Source organism: Gracilinanus agilis, chromosome 1 (genome assembly GCF_016433145.1).
Source record: "Gracilinanus agilis isolate LMUSP501 chromosome 1, AgileGrace, whole genome shotgun sequence".
In the NCBI taxonomy this organism is placed as follows: domain Eukaryota; kingdom Metazoa; phylum Chordata; class Mammalia; order Didelphimorphia; family Didelphidae; genus Gracilinanus; species Gracilinanus agilis.
In genome coordinates, this window is record NC_058130.1 from 551044413 (window position 1) to 551058545 (window position 14133).

The window sequence follows — 14133 nt, forward strand, 5'->3', positions numbered from 1 at the left end:
TTCCCTTTAAAGTTAGTGCCTTGGAGGCAGCTGGGTAGCTCAGTGGATTGAGAGCCAGGCCTATAGAAGCTAGGTCCTAGGTTCAAATCTGGCCTCAGACACTTCCCAGCTGTGTGACCCTGGGCAAGTCACTTGACCCCTATTGCTTACCCTTACCACTCTTCTGCTTTGGAGCCAATACATAGTATTGACTCCAAGAAGGAAGGTAAGTATTTCAAAACAAACAAATAAATAAATAACGTTAGTGCCTTACCTTCAAGATTGTCTCCAATTTATCTTGTACAAATCATTTTTATACTTGGTTGTTTGTATGTTGCTTTTCCCAGATTTCTGTGAGTTCCTTAAGAGTAGGGTTTGGTTTGGGTTCTTTGTTTTTACCTCTATTTTTGTATCCCCCAATACTGAGCACAGCTGTCAGCACATAGCTGACACTTATTTAATATTTCTTGATTTGAAACTGTTGGAGTCAGAAGGATGTGTATCAAAGTGTACTCTTTCACATCAGTGTATTCACAGTTTTATTTTGGGATTTTGGTTTTGTATCAGTGTGCTCTTACAACAATGACAAATATGGAAGTATGTTTTGCATGATAATACACGTATGGCCCAGATAAAATTATTCACCATCTCTAGGATGGAAGAGGGAGAGGAGAGAGAGACAGTTTGGATCTTATCATTTTGGATAATGTATATTAAATTTTTTATTACACATAATTGGGAAAATAAAATATCTTTGAATTTTAAAAAAATATATTTCTTCATTTGACTCAGATAAAAGCTTCTTGAGGCAATATACAAGGCTATGAGCACAGAGACAAATACAGAGTCTTCAAGAATGCTCATAATTAGAGGATAGAAGGCAGAAGAGGCACCACTAAAGCAAAAAGAAGAGGGAATTCCAAAAAGGAAGATGTTTAATGTGGGTGAATGCAATACTGATGGCAAGGAGACTAAAGTTAGTTAGAGAAAAGAGGATTAGATATTGTTAGGAGAAGATAACCTTAAAGACAGTAGCTTCCTTGAGGCTAGAGGAACATCTATTGGAAGAAAGAGGAACATACAAAGTAAAGAGATTGATGCATTTCAGGAAGGAATGGACAGGTCATGTGACTGGTAAGATGGATATTTTGGATATATGGCAAGATGGATATGTGGCAGAATGGATATTTTCAATATAACTCTTCCACCTACACAGGCTTAGAACAAGAAGAAATGTGACTAATACAGAGTAATTAAAATCACAGCAAGAAGAGAAGGCAAAAATGCCCAGCACCAAGTAAAACATTCTGAAATAACAATGGAAGGCTGAAATACTTAAAACTCTAGCTCTTCCTAAATAGACCTACCCCATCCCCATTTACATCAAGCATAATGAAATAAAATAAAGATAAACATAATAGGGAAGTTGGGCTCAAAAAATCAACTCCATAAATAGAGCATGAGAGAGATGTTGCTTTAAAATAGTCTAAAAATATCCTGATGCCTAAGTGGCCTGAAAATTCAGTGAGCCAACAATGTGGTAAAACAGCTTGGTGGCACAGTGCATAGAGCTCTGGACCTGGAGTCAAGAAGGCCTCATTTCAAATTCAGCCTCAGACACTTCTGAGCTATGTGACTCTGGTCAAGTCATTTTACCTTTTTTAAACCCTATTTTTATTAAATTATATTTATTATATAATAAACATATTCATATATATATTAAACCCATTAAACCCTAACCATTTAACTCATCTATATAATGAGCTGGAGAGGAAAATGGCAAACCACTCCAATATCTGTTCCAAGAAATCCCCAGAAGGGATCATAATGAGTCAATAATGATTGAAATGAAAGAACAACTACAGTGTAGTATCACAGACAAAAAAATATAATGTGATGTTAACTAATGTTTAACATATTATGGTATCCAGGACTAGAGAGGTTATAGTCTCCTTTCCTCTTCCTTCCTTCTTCCCATCAGTATTTGGCTCTAGACAGGCCATATCTGTGATATTATGTTCCATTTTGATCTTGAAACTTCAAGATTGTGTTATTTAAAGGCAATTTAGAAGTTGAAATTTCTTCTAGTATTTCATGGACTGTTCTTCTAGGCTCATTGGACCCAAAGAGTAGAACTAAATCAAATGAACATAAATTATAGAGTGGCAGATTTTCAGTTCAATGTGAGGAAAACCCTCTTAATAATTAGAACTACCAAGAGAAATAATGGATAGACTCAGTAGTGATAAAGGCTGAGTGACCATTTGTCTGGAATACTGTATAGCAGATACCTATTCAGTATTGATTGAACTAGATGGTTTCTGAAGTCCTCTAAAAGAACATTTACACAGTACTTTAATGTCAACAACACTTTCCTTGCAAAATTTAAGTAAGTAATATAATTTTATTGTCTCCATTCTACAGATGAGAAAACTGACACTTATAAAGCAAGTACATCTTTAAGGCAAGATTTAATTCTGTAAGCAAGGAAGTCTCCAGGCAGGACACATTCTATGATTCTATATAATTTTTTTAATTTCTGAGGCAGAGAATAAACTGGAAAGGACACTATATGAATCTATGTATTGTGAAGGGTTAAATTTGGGGTGAGAGTTTGACAAAATTGAGGAGAGCAGTTTGGTAAAACACAAAACACTTAGTTTATTTTGAGAAGTTCAGATAGGAAATTGGAAGGAGAAAGGTGAGAATATTACTTTATTATCTTATAACTAGGCCTAAAACCCCAATCTTAACTAAAAGTTCTAAGAAAACCCTAACCTAACTGTCTTTGAGGGCAGGTGCTTCTGTCTGGGCCAGACCCAGTCTATCTTAACTATACTGACTGCCTAAGATTATATTCACTACCTAACTACCTTCCTAAGATAATCAATAAACATTAATCAAACTCCAACCTCCTTAAATTCGGTTTCTTTATATCAATTGTCAGTTAGAATCTCCAAATGCCAGTCTCACTGAGACAAAGACAGATGGAACTCCCCACTCTAGGAAACTCCTTAGGCAAAAACCCACTTCAAAATACTCTTTCCCTTACATACCTACTTCATCTCCTAGGTAACAGAACCTTCAGAGCTCTTACACAGTAGCCTGTCAGTTAAGAGGCTCTTACTGAGAAATCTTTCTGCTCCCTTTCCTCTTAAAGAGACAGAGGGAGGGATTAAGAAAAACTCTTTTAACAGTATGATGGCAGCTATATTCCAAAAGAAGATTCCTTCCTCAGCACAAGATCTGCAGAACTTTCCTGTCTTCATGAAATACTAACTTTACTTTTCTCCCTGGTTTTCTACCCTGACAGAAACTCTCATTGAGTAGAAGAAGGACAAGATTTTTCAGTGGACACTGAAAGTAAAAGGTAGGTCTATTTAATAACCAGAAAACTGGTTTGCCTTAGCACTTATCCTGATATTTCCAAATCCATAGTTACTGACACATCCAACATTACCCTAGGAATCATTTTCCCAAAGGACACACCACTTACTTTTCATGTCCTTTCCCTGAGTATTTTTGTCCTATAGATTGACTGATGTAAAGGAGAAGAAGCTACATTCAATCGAAACTATAATACACTAATACATTGTTGATGGAAGTGTGAACTGATCTAATCATTTTGAAGAGCTATCTGGAATTATATTCAGAGTTATAAAACTGTGTATAACTTTTGACTCAGTAATACTACTATTAGTTTTATTTCCTAAAATCAAGGAAAAAGGAGAAGAAACTAAATGTTCTAAATATTTATAGCAGCTCTCTTTGTGGTAACAAAGAATTGGAAATCAAAGGGATGCCCATAAAATGTGGAATGGCTAAACAAGTTATAGCATATGATTGTGCTGGAATACTACTGTGCTGTAAGAAATTATGAATAAATTAATTTTTTAAAAACATGGGAAGATCTAGATGAAATTATGAAGAGCAAAATAAGCAGAATCAAGAGAACAATATATATAGCAACAGAAATACTTTTTGAAGAATGACTTATGCATGTTTCCCTCCAGAGAAAGAACTGATAAATAGAAATAAGTAAGACATAGTTTTATACACACACACACACACACACACACATCATTTTGTCAAATGATACCTTTTCTAATGGGGGAAGAGGAAGCAGAAAAGGAGGGAGTTAACTGAGTACCTTAATATTTTAAATTTTACACACAAATTAACTAATTTAAAAAAACCTATATGAGGCATTAAAACATCCATGTCATACCATCATTGTCTACATCAATCATAAGAAACTAGAGCATCTCCAGGCTACCCAGAGGCTAAATCAATGCTAGACCCAACAAGTGCTTTTTAAATAATTTGAACTTGACTATCATTTATTTTCCTGTATATAATAATCTGTAGGCAGAAATGTCATTATAAGAATCTGATTACCCAGTAAGTGGTCTTCATAGCCATTCATTGGGAAGACCCATACTCATTTACCTCTGTGCTTTGGGTGCAACTTACTGGGGAGCAAGTAATGTTCTCTAAAAGTCAGTAACCACTTGTCTCTTAGCTCTTGGTCTATTTAAGGAGAGATAGCAACTTGAAACCTTATTAAAGAGTGAGTAGGTTTGTGGATCTCTTCAATCAAAATTAACTCCGAAACCCATTCTAAGAGAAGGTAAGGGTTTTTAAAAAAGGAAAAAAGAGTTAGCCAGTGAATGGGCTGAGCAACTGAGGTTAAGTGACTTGCCCAGGATAAACACAAATGGGAGTGTCTGAGACTAGATTTGAATCTAGGACTTCCCATCTCCAGGCTTGGCTCTCTATCCATTGAACCACCTACCTACTCCCCTTCTTCTTTTCAACTGGTTATATAACATTGCTTCTATAACCCTAAAATAATAGCTTTAGCTTTATACGGATACAAAGAAGCTTCCATTTATCCTTTATGCTTAGCATAAAGACTCAACAAGTAAATAACCTATACATAATCATTGGACAAAATACACAAAATATAAAAATGTACTATGTGCCACTGAAAGACCATCTCTCACATCCTAGAAATCCCTCAAAAATTATCTAGATCCAGAAATTCTAAGATAATTACAATTTAAATTTGCTAATTTCACCAATGCTACTTGTGTTTGATTGGGTTAAGGATTCCCCATTCAAACCAGGACTCCTCAGGAATTTTGATCCTGTGACTAAGGGTATAGGGAATGGGATGGGGATCCAGGTATATTCAGGATCTTGATTCATCCCAGGATGTGGAACTCAATATATCTTATGAAATGGGCAGCTAGGTGGTTCACTAGATAGAGTGCTAGGCTTGGTGTCAGGAAGACCTAAGTTCAAATCCAGCCTCAGACACATACCAGCTAGGTGACCCTGTGTAAGTCACTTAACCTCTGCCTGCCTCAGTTTTTTTACTTTTAAAATAGAGGTAATAATAGCACCTATCTTCCAGGGATGTTATAAGGATCAAATAATATAATAATTATAAAGTGTTTAGTACAATGCTTTTAACACTTAGCAAAGTGCTTATCACAAACACATATTTGTTGTTTGTCCTTTACTTTCAAGGACCAGTAACATCTTGGGATATTGTTGGGACATGAATTGGATTTAATTGAGGCTGAGTTGCACACAATCATCAGCCTCACTCTCTCTTTCAGTTATTGACATTCAGTGGCAAGACAAAAGTCAGAATGACTAGGGATGGTCCAAGATGCAATGGATGACCTTGGCATCTTTGATATCTAACCAGGCTCTAAGCACTCACAGTTCCTGTTCCCACTGCCTTTATGGCCTTTGGAATAAATTTTTCCCATACACCCATTCTGCAGGTGGGAGTCAACTTGACTATCACCTTTAGGGGAGACATCCCTCTAACTCACCAATGGGTTTGAGGACTATAGATTACCCTGTACCTGATTCATTCTATCTTCCTAGATGGTTATTCTGGACTGTAGCTGCAGAACATGCCACAGCTTCTTGAAGCCACAGCTAAGGGCTGGGTGACAATGAGCAGCCCTGAAAAGAACCTGACAAGTACTCACACCAGAAGTGCCAGTCCTTCCTGAATACCCCTTATGCCCCCATGGAATATAGTAGACACTATATAAATGTTAGCTATTTATATTATTAACTGGGAATATTGATATTTTCCCAGGTATTGGCTGATGATGGGAACCTCTGGCTGCTTTTGACCACTTCATTTTTATCCGATTTCAGAGGACAACCAGTTGATTCAGCAGAATTCACTAGTGGAGAATAGCATCACCTCTTTCCTTGGGGTCTTTTCTCACCTTGAGTGTCACCTCCTGCTGGAGTTACTCCCTCTCTGCTCCCCCAGCCTGAAGCTGAGGCTGCTCCTTATATGTAGGGGAAAAATAACTAAAAAGGGAGGAGTATCATATTAGAATTTAGGTACCTCGAAAGTCAATCACCCTGATTGGCTGCCTATAAACCATAAATTGGTAGTGATCCATCTTCAGTCAGAAGTACCAGAACTGAACCAGTAACAGTAAGCATGGGATTTCCATACTCAAGCCTGGTTATTTTTTGTCCAAGTGGGCATAATGCCTGTCCCCAAGCAGAAAGACAAATTAATATGGGCTTTTGTACCTCCATTCCTGTCTGATCCTGCCTAGTGAAGCTTGGTGGACAGATGTCTGCCTTTACCACAACAGTTCCAGCTGCAGTTCTCTGGGGCCATTTTGGGGATTTGTACATGGTTGCCTAGGAATCTCAGTAGCCATGACTATGATGTGACAGCTGCTTGTGTGTTTAGTCTTATGAAATATGTACTTGGGCTTTCTTCCTGAGTTGGAACTTATAATGGTGCTATGGCTGCCAGTAATATATTTTTGAATAATGGGCAAGAGGCAGGAAAATACTGAGAAGGAAGAAAGAGACCTGCCCAAAATATGGTTCAGGCAATGTTCCTCCTACAGACAGAGCCTCTGTATCTCAGGGGAAGTTTCCTGACTCCTGAATGCAACCCTAATGGATCCACTAGAAAAATAATCTTGCCAAGGACAAGCCATATGAGCTGATTAGTTGTAAGAAATGAAATAGCCAGTCTACTAGACTTATGCTTAGATGGATGGCAGCAATATATCTAGGCAGCTGTTATGGGACATCTTAAAGTAGTACAACTCTAAGTAGTGTATGCTCAAGGACACTTAAAGGACACTAGCGCAGAATTTCAAAGTCAGTTCCCACCAAGAGTTCTAGAACCTGGTTGGGGGTTGACCCAACAGTGGATTTCAAAATAATATCTTTGGAAAGCTGCCTTATTTTCTACCTTCCCTTCTAAGATCACCTTGATCTTAAAGATGAGGATAGGATAGGAAAAGTAGATTCTGAATGGAAACAAGTTCTCAGAGTTTAAAATGACTTGCCTGTGACTACAAAAGTCTTAATTCCCAGAGGTGGTATTTGAATCCCTGTAGCTTCTGACTCTTAAGTTGAGCTAGCCTTTCATCACACCATGATGACCATGAGAGATCAATAAGTCCTTCTCACTAGACCCTTGGATCCTAAGATTTTAATCATTTTAATTATTCCTAGCCCCTAGGGCAGAGGCTTGAGGGCTGGGTGGGGAAGAGGGAGTTCTAGGTATCCTGATCTGGTAGTTTTTACTATAGCCAGGCCTGCTCATGCTAAATATAACTGGACCAGTCATACTAGGAAGATGGAGTATATTAATCAATCAACCAACCAATCAATAAGCATTTGTTAAGTGCCTGCTGCACACTAAACAATGCTCAAGATACTAGAGACACAAGGATAAAAATAAAACTGATTTTGCCTACAAGGAGCTAACATTCTATTGAAAAATGGGTAAGGAAAAATGAGACTCCAAATTTATAGTTATATACCCACTTTCCAATAAAAAGCTTTCCATATTTATATGTTTGAAGACCCTGGAAGTTACTCCCTATGTTATTAACTTCTTAATAGCTCTAGCACTTTCTCTCACCCCACTTAGATTAAATAGAATCTTAAAATTGAAAAGGACTGTGGAATTCATCTATATTCATGTGAGTTAGGAAGAATATTTACTAGAGTTCTGTGCCATGTCCTCTGACAATTGTTTTGTTTTTTGTTTTTTCCTCAAAAGACATTGAAACCATCCTCAAGATTTAATTAGCTCAGTGTACTAAATTAAATGCCTCTGGTTCTCAGAATACAAAAGACCAATCATGGCTCTCACTCTTCCCTGATACTAAACTGATGGGCCGCCATGGGTAATTCAAAGGAAGAAGAATTGAACTCAACTCAATTAAGACTGTGTCCCTGATACATATCCTTATTGAATACTATTCCTATGCTATGGCAAAGTAAACCTTCTGCTGTTCACTCCTTTACTTAGTATATCATTTCATTCTAATCTTGAACTTAAACTAGAAGAGGACTGGCCTGGTCACTCCTGACTTGCCACACCATACCTAAAGCATGAATTTCCAACAAGAGGTCATCTAGACTTTGCTTTAATGCTTTCTGTGATTCTGTGATGAGGAACATACTTATTCCACTTATTACCTCCATTATAAAATATAAAATTCTCTGCTTGGCTTTGAAAGACCCTCATAATGTAGCCCCTATTGACCTTTCCAATCTTCATACACTTTTTTCTTCTCCACATGCTCTTCAGTCCATTGACACTGGCCTCCTTGCTGTTTCTCAAATATCCCACCTCATTTCTAGGTGTTTTCACTGGATCATCTCATGCTTCCTCCTCTCTACCTCATACTCTCTATCTTCCTTCAAATTTCAGCTAAAGTCCTAGATTCTGGAAGAAGCCTTTCTTAGTCTTTGCTTCCTCTGAGACTACTCCAAATTTAATATATATTTTAAATCTATACATTGTGTAGATATGCATACATAAATATACATTATAAAATATATATAATATGTAACGATGACACACATGCAAAATATACATAATTATTTACATGTAGCCTCCTCCGATAAACTGAGTTCCTTAAGAGCAAGGACAATTTTTTTGTCTCTCTGTATTTCCAGCACTTCTAATCATGCCTGGAACATGATAAGCACTTGATAAATGGTGTTTGCTGACCAAGACTATAAATTTCAGACCAGTTGCTCTAACGTTGAGAATCCAGATAATTGTCACACTCAGGAAATTCTCCCACCAAAGAAATCATAGAACTAAGATATTAACAAATAAAAGTCAAAATGGTTGCCATAGCAAGACTAAGCCTACTATGGCATAGTGCATGAGAATTTCAAAACAGTTAATGAACTATATGTTAGATGAATCTACAAGAAAATCTATTCCCTAGAGATTGAGAACACTCAGAAGATTTTTTGTAATTAAGTAATCAATACAAATTTTACTTGTTCATCCAATAATGTCCTAATTGTGGAAGAAAACAGCAATATCTGGTAAAAAAACAAACAAACAAACAAATGAAAAGGCCCTCATTCAGAAATGTTAAGTAAATATGCACCTTGTTTACTATGACCTTTATGAATTTGCTTTGGAGATAGTTTTTTAGCTCTGAAAGTTGAGTATTCATGCCTTCAGATTCTCCTTAATGAGAGACAGGCAGCTTGTTCCTCAAAGGGCAACATAAACCTCACAGAATATGAAGTTTGCAAGTGAGGAAAGCCCAGAGAATTGGTCTAGATTTCTGTCTTTTGGTTCAAAACCTAGAGAACAAGAAGCTCATGGCCTTCCTGAGCTAGGGGCACTGAATTGCTTTCTTTTACTTTATTTGCTCCCATTCCTGACTTCCAACCCCAATGGAGCAGCCATCTGAGAAGTGATGCCAACATACAATAGAAACTATTTGGCCATTATTCTGATCTCATGAGCTGGGATGTGTTTCTTGCACATGCCTGAGGGCTGTTCTTTTTAGCTGGCTGGTGCTTAGGACAGGTGAATGTCACTGGAGATAAGAAGGTAAGGAGAGTAGACAGGAATTGCTGAAGGGGGAAAATCTGGGTCTGACCAGTGTACTTTGAATGCCAGAATCAATTTTCCATGATAGTTGTAACAATCTCCACTTCTGGATTTAAGGAACAGAGAGACAGTTTATGTTCACAGGGAACTTCCCGAGATATACTGTATTGATGATAAAGCAAAGGTTGTGGAGAGGATGTGCCAGACAGTGATATAGCCACCTGGGTCCATTTTGTCCTGATTGAGTTCATGCCACAGCTTGAGGTTCCACATGTGCTCCAAAGGAAAGCAGGTCCACTCTGCCAGGACTTTAGACTGCCCTAGTAGCTCCTGACAGTTGGCGATTAAACTGTTTTTTACTCAGAAACCAACAAAAGGAGCTGGCACCTTTTACAAATGCACCAGTCTAGAGTAAGCAGGCATTCAGCACCTTTGAATATATGTATCAAAAGTAGGATAGTTAAGGATGCATTCTGAGATTCATAAACTTCTTTCAATGCTGAGTGGTTACACCTTTAGATTCTGCAGTTATTCTAGTTGTTTTTATCTACCCATCCACCCTGTTCCCTCTGGGGAGAAGAGTTCCAATCTGATGAGACTGCCTGACAATCCATTCCTAGAATCATTGAATAATAGATTAATTGAATTTTTGTGCTACTAGGAGCCTTAGTAGGCAAAGACCATATCATCTTTATCTTCCCCTGTGTCTAGAACAAAGCACAGAGTCGATGCCTAAGAGTTTGGGGAATGACTGAATCTACTTCATCCTCTTCAATTTACAGATTAAGAAACTGGAGACAGAAAAGTTCTTCCTGGTGATGGCGATTTTAATCGATCAAAACAAAATATAGATGAAGACAACCAGACTATAGAATTCTGTCATTTTTCAGAAATGAAGCCAATAGACATGAAATTAAACAGTTATGCCACTATTTCTTTTTCTTTTTTAATTTTCTCTTTATTTTTTTAAACCCTTACCTTCTGTCTTGGAGCCAATACTGTGTATTGGCTCCAAGGCAGAAGAGTGGTAAGGGTAGGCAATGGGGGTCAAGTGACTTGCCCAGGGTCACACAGCTGGGAAGTGTCTGAGGCCAGATTTGAACCTAGGACCTCCCATCTCTAGGCCTGCCTCTCAATCCACTGAGCTACCCAGCTGCCCCCTATTTCTTTTTTTTTTTTTTTAATAAATTTCACTAATTTTTCTTTTTACATTTTCCCTTCTCTCTTCCTTCCCTTTTCCAGAGAGCTATCCTTTATAACAAGGAGTTGTTGTTTTTTTTTTAAGGAAGAAGAGAAAAACTTAGCAAAATTGATAAGTACATTTTAAAAATTCTGACAATATATGCCAGATTCAATGCCTGCGAACCTCTTACTTCTACAAAGGAATATTATATCTCTTTGGGAGGCTCATATTCATCATTTTTAATATTATAGCATTCGTTTCTAATTATTTTGTGATTATTCTTTCTATTTAGATTTTTGTTGTTGTTCAGTTGTGTCTGACACTTCATGACCCCATTTGGGGTTTTCTTTACAAAGGTATTGCAGTGGTTTTCCATTTCTTTCTCAAGTTCATTTTACAGATTAGGAACTGAGGCAAACAGGATTAAGCAACATATGCAGAGTCATACAGCTAGTAAGTATCTAAGGTCAGATTTGAACTCATGAATTTGAGTCTTTCTGATTCCAAGCCCAGTGCTCTATCCACTATACCACCTTAATTCTTAATTCCTTAATTCTTGTATATTTTACTTTCTTTTTAAAATTTTTTTTAAATTTATTTTGAAAATATTTTTTCTTGGTTACAGGATTCATGTTCTCTCCTTCCCCCTTACCTTTCCCTATCCTGGAGTTGACAAGCATTCCACTAGTTTATACATGTATTATCACTCACAACCTATTTTCATATTACCCATTTATGTAATAGAGTACATATATTTCACTTTCATGGCTCTGCTCATTTCGCTCTGTATCCGTTCATGTCATGCTTTCTATTCTTCTCAGCATTCATGATATTCATCACTTCCTGAAGTGCAATATTATTCCATTACATTCATATAACACAATTTGTTTAGCCATTCCTAATCAATGGGTATTGTTCTTTGCTACCATGAAAAGTACTGCTAGAAATATTTTTGTTTATATTGAACCTTTGTTTTAATCAATGACAATCTTGGGTCTTAGTAGTAGAATCTCTGGGTAAAAGGAGATGGACATTTGAGCTATTTTATTTTCTGCCAGCATTCCTTTGATGAACTATTCTCATCAATTAATGATGATAGAAACACCACATTTGGAGAAAGTAGAAAATGGCAAATTTTGGGAAGAGGAGTTGAACCTAACAAAGGCTATATAAAAGACATCTTTGTTCTAGGTTACACACTTTTAAAGGAACTGGGCCTAACTTTTCAAAGTGGGTCAGAGGGAAGAAGATCCTAAAATGATAGGAAAGATCACAGAAAATGCTATTAATGAAATAATAACCTAAAAAAAGGCCATTGAAAAGACATTAGTAATTCTCAACCCACATGCACACTTTGTTACCACTATAAAATCTTTATGAGAATGCTTCAATTACATATTGAAGGTATCCTTGATTAAAATATGAGAAAAGATATATGGGTTTTCATAGGAAATTTTCTACAGCAGACCTTATCTTAATACTCATATAATTGCTATATATGTTTTATATGTTATACATATAATTGCTATAAATAATCTATGAAAGGCATAGAAAATATGAGTTATTATTATGGTTATTATTTACTGATCTCTCTCTCTTACACATGCACACATGTACATCCATATATACTTTGAATCATTTAGCCACAATATAGCCTTTTTTTTTTAACTCCTACCTTCCGTCTTAGAATCAGTACTGTGTATTGGTTCCAAGGCAGAAGAGTAGAAAGGGCCAAGCAATGGAGGTTAAGTGACTTGCCCAGGGTCACACAGCTGGGAAGTGTCTGAGGCCAGCTTTGAACCCAGGACCTCCCATCTCTGGGCCTGGTACTCAAGCCACTGAGCTACACAGCTGCCCCCACAAAATACAGCCTTAAAGACTCTTCAAACAAGGTCTCTCCCAATTAAATGTGAAAGTTAAGTAATATTCCATCCTGTATGAAACCAAAGCAATAACTTCATGTAATGATCTCCTGATGACTGACCATTCAGTCAATCAATAAGAAATTTCTCAAATGCTGACTATATGATAAACCCTGTACTGAGTTTAGGGGATATAATGACAAACAAAAGTGAGGTACGAAACTGAGAGATTTACACTCACTACAAGGTTTGCTAGTTTCATGGATGATTTCCTCCAATAGTCAAATTAGAGTAAAACTTCTCTCCTGACAAAAAGGCTTTATGAATGATGCAGCATATGTCGTGCTGATGACAGCCACCTCAATGAAATCTGCATTTTCCCCTTCAATGTAGGAAACAGAACCGATAGAAGGCACAGATTCTAATGTGCACTTGGATGGGCAATTAAGGAGTTATTCCATTAATGAATTTATCGTCTATGAATGCTACAGATGGGTAATGAATGAACTAGGTCCCGAATTGAAGGGGAAGAAATTCCACTTGGACCACATTAGGATGTTATGCATTTCTCTTTAGGATCCCAAGCTTCTTTCTGTCACAAAAAGACAGTAGTCTTTCAGTGATGCTAAGTGATTACAAATCTTGGAACATCGGAATCTCAGAAGAATCCCAATGGCAGATGACTCAGTGGTCAATGGAAAGATGAATACTTAATATACATGGATGCAGAACATTATTAATGACAACTTACACTCAAGAAATGATATAAAGGTGTTATCAAGGAGATGTACAACCAGAAGGTGACAATAATGAAGCAAGAACGAGAAGTAACTGAATAACAGAACCAAAAATATTAAAAGAACTAGTGGAGGACTCTCAGGTTTAATGAAAGATATTTGGATCAAAGAGAATGGGAGTGCACGAATAGGTAGAAATCTCCACTGGTGAAAAGAGTCACCAAGTGAATAAGACCAAAGATCCATTGTGGTATTGGCCATCATGCATTAGAAACTGGGAGTCAATTTCCTTGTGAGACACAAATAAACCTCTTCCCTTTTCCAGGGCTTCTAAAATAAGAGACATTGAAAAGGGATACAAAAGCAAATCAGTCAGTGACTACTTTATGGAAAGTCCTCCCCCCTCCTCTCACCCTGTAAATTGGAATGAAAATGGCTCTGCTGTTCACTCTGAATCAGTCACTGGTCAGTGCCAAGGTCAGG